Genomic DNA, 6,451 nt, shown 5'->3' with positions numbered 1-6,451 from the left:
ATTTTTGTACAATAAAATGCTTTCTAAAAGAGAAAGCTTTAAAACGCATGGCAGGGGGAGGGGGGGGAGGGATGGGACGTCTGGCTGGCCCGGTAGGTGGAGCATGTGACTCTTGATCTTGGGGTTGTGAGTTTGAGCCCCACGTTGAGGGTAGATAGGACTTAAAAATAAATTTTTTTAAACAATAAAAATAAAAAGCACGGGGGGGGGGGGGGGGTGGGCGGTGGAAAGGTTAACCTCCCTTGAAATACCAGAAACGCAAATTAGGACACTCTGTTTTCACATCCCCACTTTGATACTTAAGGGCAATCCCCCGTTTCCCTTGGCGATGCAGACTTGTAGCTTTACCTCCACACGCAGAGACACACGCCATCTGCTCCGAAGAGATGGACTATTTAAATGCGAACAATATCACACGAGAACATGTTGGACAGTGCTTATATTATCCTGAGGTGAAGAGGCCTTTCTTAGCAGGACAGAAAAATCCAAAACTATAGAGGAAATGCTTGACTTCTAATGACATGAAAACGTATCACCTCCATACGTCAAAAAACAAAATCACAGACAAATTAAAAGATGAAGGGCAAGCAGGAAAGCATTGGCAATATATAAAACAGCCACCTGGTAGTTACCGTAATGTCTTCAAGTCTCTTTAAAATTCATTAAGAGATGTAGGGGAGCCTGGCTGGCTTAATCAGTGGAGCGTGCAACTCTCGACCTCAGGGTGGTGAGTTCGAGTCCCACGCTGGGTGCAGAGATTACTTACACAATAAAATCTTAAAAAAAAAAAAATTATTAAGAGGTGCAGACTTCCACTGCATTCGTAATGTTATTTGTACGTGTCTGCTGAGTCGATAAGTTGATCTGCAGAATTTTTATACCTTTTTTGTTTTCATGAGACATTTGATAGTAAATCCAGGATGATGAAAAGGAACCAAAACAACAGAGGAGCAACCCCTTAGGAAACCGACAAAGAGGTGAATGAACGCTCCCTACCACTAACCAAATGTGATACAGTGATTTGCAAGAAGAAATACGTATCTGGCCTTTGTCCACTGTTCCAGGCACACAGTTCCAAAACTTGGAATCTCCTATACAGGAACCGCAGGGGCCTCTTTTGTTACAATACTTAGTTTTGTTCCCAGTCCCTGAAACAGCTCCAGATTGGTAAAGGGGAAGTGGGCGGCTTTTGTTATTTATAACAAACCCCTCTCCGCGGTGTGACTTTCGGAGAGCCCCCGAGGGCGGGGGCTGGTTGCCAGGGCAACCAACCTGCGATCCCAGGGTGGGAACTCCAAGCCCCGCCCCCAGCTCTACGGAGGGGAGAGGGGCTGGAGATCTGAGCTCGGTCGCCCGTCCCACCTTTGTAGTGAAGCCCGCACCGGAGCCCAGGAGGACAGGGCCCAGCGCTTCCCGGCTGGTGAAGATGGAGAAGAACGACGCACCAGGACGGGTCTTGGGTGCTGTGCCCCCTCCCACATCCAGTGCCCTACGCATCAGTTCCAGCGGGCTCTCCCTGAGTTACACCTTTTTTCCAACAAACAGGTAATCTAGGAAGTAAACTGTTTGCCTGAGTTCTGTGAGCCACTCTGGCAAATCAGTCAAACCCAAGGAGGGGGTCACGGGAGCCTTCTGATTTCGGGCCGACTGGCCAGAAACACAGGTGACAACCCGGACTCACCAGGGGTGTCTGGGGTTGGAGGGGGGGGGGGGCAGTCCTGTGGGACAGAGCCCTACACCCGTGGGATCTGACGCTACTTTTAGGGAGACAGTATCCGAACTGAGTTGGCCCACAGGACACCTGGCTGGCGTCTGGAACATTCCTCGGACGTGGGGGGAACCCCTCTCCCCACGGCAGAATTTGGTGCCAGAACTTTTACCTCGATTCTAAAAAGCTCATTCCTTCCACATCACAACGATTCTAATATTAGCACAAGTCCCACAGACTGTGGGGTCCATTCGAGTCATGGCTTTTATTTTCATTCTTCCCACGTTTCTCTTACAAATTAATGGTCCATGTGTCACTGGCAATATGTGACACTCGAGGACATACGGACGGCGGTAGGTATTAAGCGGCCGCTTATTGTACTAACAGAATTACTGCCTTGAAACAATAAATGGCTAATACTTTTGGCTAAGGGAACAGAAAAGCCCGTCCCCACGAACTGAATTCCTCATGGTGACCCCTGCCAAACAGCTTTGTCACTGGTCCCCAAGCCCCCGGATCCTCGTCTTAAGGACTTTTCCTCCAAAGGCAGTGAGTCTCTGAGTCCGCGGGAAGAAGGCTCGGTTCCTCCATCGCCAGGAGCACAGGACGGGGAGGGGATGAGCCACAGGTGGATGGGAGGCCCCTGGCTGGAGGGCCTGCGGGCGGCCTCCCTACAGGCACTCCTGCCTCCACAGCAGCGCCCGTGACAGTGACCCTGCTCACGTGGGCCGTGGTCAGGCCCCCCTACCGTTCCTTGCGCTGTAGAAACACGTCAGCCCCTCCCTTCCCTGCAGTTTCAACGAGTCGCCCGAATACTTCGATTTTTTTTTTTTTTAATTTTTTTTTTTCAACGTTTTTTATTTATTTTTGGGACAGAGAGAGACAGAGCATGAACGGGGGAGGGGCAGAGAGAGAGGGAGACACAGAATCAGAAACAGGCTCCAGGCTCTGAGCCATCAGCCCAGAGCCCGACGCGGGGCTCGAACTCACGGACCGTGAGATCGTGACCTGGCTGAAGTCGGACGCTTAACCGACTGCGCCACCCAGGCGCCCCCCGAATACTTCGATTTTACAACAGAGAACGTAGACGCCGAGAGGCTTTTCCCCCAACGTCTGGTTGTCCGTCCAAATGGTCAACATCTTTCTGGTTTTAGAGCCCGAATGCCCACATCTCCGACCCGGCTGGTGGGTTTACCGCGCTTCCAGAAATATGGAACGGTTTGGATGCCGGACCCGGAAAAGCCTTGTGTCAACTTTATTTTGCCTACTCGTTTCTCTCGTCCCCTCCCGGGTGCTCAGGACGAGGGGACCGACCTGGGGTGCCCTGGGTAACACCTGGGCCCAGCTGGGACCCTCAGATCCTGATCAGACACGCCACCCACAGCCCAGGCCCGGGGAGCATCCCTGCCTTCTGTTCTCCACCTCGGCCTCCTCCACGCCCGTTCTAACTATTCTCCCTTTGCCCACACGGATTGGCACGAAACCCTCAACTCCTGCATTTTCTCGAGACGCCCAGAAGCGCGTCGGGAGGGGGGTGGGTCCCCGTACCCCCTTGAGCACCCGACAGATCACAGAAGGGAAGAGATCCCAGCTCGTCACCTTATCACCGCTCTTCCCTTCTCTCCTCGCGAAGGGGCTTCGAGCAGGAGCCGAAGACCCCGGCAGCACCTGCTCAGTCGCCCTCGCCACCCGCTTCAGGACTAACGACGGCACCACCGCCCTCTGTCTCAGCACACGGCTGTCACCGAGGGTCACCCGGAGTGAAGTCAGGAGGGCCTCGGGGGCCTCGGCGTCCGTCCAGCTCTGATCTCACGAGGCAGGGCGTCCAAGGACTCCCGATCAGCTCAAGAAGCCTCTTGCTAGGGAGTGCACCTGTTACTAGTGAGCCTGAGACCCACTGCACTTAAGAGAACCACACTGCGTAAACCAGCGGCTCCTGGAGCTGACGTGACCGAGCTCTGTTTGCCACCAAGAGACAAACACGTGGCTCGCTGTCTGCAACAAAAATCCTTTGGAGTAAACACAAAAATAATTATGGGCTGACCTCCCCGAGCCCTAGACTTAAACTGGGTTAGACGAACTTTAGAAAGGAGACTTACATACGACGAGTGTAATAACAAGCCCGTCCCCCCCTTACCCACGGAGGGCACATTCCAAGAAACCTCAGGGATGCCCGAAACCCGGATAGTACCAAACCCTACAGATACTATGTGTTTTCTTTTTTTTTCTAATGTCTATTTTTGAGAGAGAGAGAGAGAGAGAGAGAGAGAGAGAGAGAGAGAGGCAGAGAGAAAGGGAGAGACAGAAACCGAAGCAGGCTCCAGGCTCTGAGCTGTCAGCACAGAGCCCGATGCGGGGCTCACACTCACGCACTGTCCTTCAAGCACAAGGACAGTAATTCCCAGAGAGACTGTCACGAAGAGTGAGGTGGCCAATATGAAAACTGCATCACTGGGTAAGAAAGAGTGCGCTCCCTGCCTCTCTGCCTCCAAACCCTCTGGCCAATGTGATGACCCTAAAACAGGCGTCACTGCCCTCTCCTGTGGCACCAGCCCCTTAGACGACATCTCAGGAGCCCATGGCGTGGCCTCGGGCCCCCACTCTGCCCTTGCCCCCTCCATTTTCCCTTTGGATTTGATGCTCCACCAGTCTGATTTATTCAGTGCTTGTGTCGGTTTCCTTGGAGGCTCTAACAGATTACCACAGCTTGAGAGGCTTCACACGATACCAATGTATCATCTTGCAGTTCGGGAAGTCCCAAGTCCAAAATGGGACTTGCTGGGTTCCAACCAAGGTGTTGGCTGGCCCGTGTTCCTTTCTGGAGGCTCTAAAAGAAAATCCACCGACTTGCCTTTTCCAGCCTCTAGAGGCCACATGTACTCCTTGGTCTGTGGCCCTTCCGCCATCTTGAAAACCAGCAACACGGGCCAAGAGCTTCTCATGCCACCATTGCTCTGGCCCTCCATCTTCTGCCTCCTCCTCCACTTACAGGAACTTTTATGATTATGTCGAGCCCATCCAGATAACCTGAAAAACTCTGCATCTCAAGGTCATCCGATCAACCTTAAATTTCATATGCTACCTTAATTCTTCATTGGCACGTAACTTAACATATCAAAGGTTCTGGGGACTAGAACACAGACGTCTTTGGCCGGGTTGGGGGGGGGGGGGGCATTATTCTACCTCCGTCAAAACACCGTGGCACTCACATCTCTCTGCCTTTACCTACGCAGCTCCTTCTGCTGAGAATGCCAACTCCCCGATGCCCATTCCCATTCCTCAGACTCATGTATTGTTGAAGATACTTCTCAGGTGTTACCTCCTCTGTTGGTCTATTCCTCTTCTGAACCCGTAAAACTTTGAATCACGCTGATCCTGTTACGACGATTATTTATGCGCACCAGCCCCATTAGACGGAGAACACCCAGTGTCCACCGTGTCAGGACCTTTGCTCACTCAACAGAACTTTGGCACTACGAGGTATTACTTCCCTCTTTGTGGATGGAGGGCCGTATTTCCAGCTTGTCTGTCCTTCCCGGGATCTACTTGTCTGCTCCTAGACGACCACCACCACGCTGGTTTTATCGCAGTGGCTTTATAGAACGTCCTGACACCTGGGAAAGCAAGTTCCCCACCGCCACTCACCCTGTGCCCTACTGTTCGTCTTCCTCCTGCGTTTCGTGGCTACTCTCTCAGGTGCTGCCTCTCCTATCCTGATGGTGATGGCCACCCACGTGTGTCCGTGCACCAATGCTGATCAAAGCGCACACTTGAAATACGTCCATCAACGAGAGTCTACACTGAATGCAGCTGCCACTTTGGGAATTTCGCAAATACGCAGGTGGTTAGACTAAAACTAAGGATCTTTCTTTTCCTTCTTTATGAAACTAAGTACTTGACCCCATGTTAATAATTTGGCTCCTTTGGGGGCGCCTGGGTGGCTCAGTCAGTTAAGCGTCCAACTTTGGCTCAGGGTGTGATCTCACGGCTTGTGCGTTCGAGCCCCACGTCGGGCTCTGTGCCGACAGCTCAGAGCCTGGAGCCCGCTTCGGATTCTGTCCTCTCTCTGCCCCTCCCCTTCTCATGCACGGCCTCTCTCTCTTTCAAATGTACACATAAAACATCTTTTAGAAATAATAATTTGGCCCCTTTGGTACTAGTCAGTGCTGTTGGCTAAGCACCCCTCCCCGGAAGCCTTCTCGGGTACACCCAGCAGCTTGCAGGGAGTGGCCTGCAAACGGCTTCCGTGGCACCCCCTGCCCTGGGTGGCTCACAGTAAAGTGCCAGCAAGGGGGGGGGGGGGGGGGGGGAGGCCCGTCACTCGCCTTCCCTCAAGCAGTGTCAGGGAAGAGAGTGGCCAGCCAGGCTCCTCCTCTTGCGGGGCTCGTGGGGCACCTCCCGGAGCAGCCTCGAGGGTTCTGAGATGCGATGCCTCCCTCCGGCCAGCTTCCCACCGCAGAGGGTGGATCTCACGCAAGCCCTTCTGGTGAAGCACCTCGGCAAACGGATTAGAGCCCCACCTCGGTCTGTGGAGCAGAGTCACGACCGCGCCCCCTCCGGGAGGTCTGGAGGTGAGCTCCGGGAGGGGGTCTCTCGCAGTCCCAGGTGCAGAGACCGCTGCCTATACCCTATAGTCTTCCGGCTCTTAGAGTTCTCTCACTAGCCAATCACCCATTACTCTGGTTAATAATTCTTTTTAATGTTTATTTTTGAGAGAGACAGAGGGTGAGCAGGGGAGGGGCA

At 53.2% G+C, this 6,451-nt stretch overlaps 1 long non-coding RNA gene across 1 annotated transcript; it reads left to right on the top strand.

Moving 5' to 3' along the window:
* The first annotated feature begins 380 nt into the window (after positions 1-380).
* LOC131512841 (uncharacterized) lies at positions 381-5,081 on the top strand. Its single transcript, XR_009262333.1, has 2 exons — positions 381-1,545; positions 4,942-5,081. It is a non-coding gene; the product is annotated as an uncharacterized LOC131512841 (long non-coding RNA).
* The last annotated feature ends 1,370 nt before the right edge of the window (positions 5,082-6,451 follow it).

This window comes from Neofelis nebulosa, chromosome 5 (assembly GCF_028018385.1).
Source record: "Neofelis nebulosa isolate mNeoNeb1 chromosome 5, mNeoNeb1.pri, whole genome shotgun sequence".
Classification (NCBI taxonomy): domain Eukaryota; kingdom Metazoa; phylum Chordata; class Mammalia; order Carnivora; family Felidae; genus Neofelis; species Neofelis nebulosa.
Note: the sequence above shows the minus strand (reverse complement) of the source record. Positions and strands in the feature narration are given on the sequence as shown.